Below are 646 nucleotides of genomic sequence, written 5' to 3' on the forward strand. Positions count from 1 at the left end.
GGAGCAGTCCTAGCTGTAGGTACACAGTGGCAGTCTGACTCTGCTGGCGTGCTCACAGCACCGATTCTGCGGAGTGCTACAATTAGTCACTGTAGTTTTAATTGGTGGATCTCTGTCACATGGTTTTTGACGAAATAGTGCCATGTTAATGCGGAAAGTCTGTTGATGTTTACATTCACTGGCGATGTTTTGATATGAGCTCTTGAAGGGATGTCGGCAGCCCACCTTGCTTGCCTGTTGTGCAGGCCCTCTAACTGATAAGGGGCTGCTACGACAATATTGACAGTTTATCAAATGTCTGTCATTGCAAGTATCACACAAGTATTACATTTTCCACTGGTTAAGCAAATGAATGACGATTAGTGTAGCTCCTATTTCTGTGTACGTTTTATGACTGTGTTTAAACTAATCTAATGTCAACCCCCACACTTGAGCAATATTTCAATATAGGCAGTAAAATGTTTTGTGAGTTATCTCTTTTTTTATATAAACTATAGTTTCCCCAACTTTTCTTCAGATCAACTGTTTATTTTAGCTGCAACTTAGTATATGTGATAGTTTCACCTTATATCGTCATATATTGTTATTTCCATGTGTATGACATGATTATCTTCTGCTGTTTTGAAATTGTACTACATTTTTCGTC

This window comes from Schistocerca piceifrons, chromosome 2 (assembly GCF_021461385.2).
Source record: "Schistocerca piceifrons isolate TAMUIC-IGC-003096 chromosome 2, iqSchPice1.1, whole genome shotgun sequence".
Lineage (NCBI taxonomy): Eukaryota > Metazoa > Arthropoda > Insecta > Orthoptera > Acrididae > Schistocerca > Schistocerca piceifrons.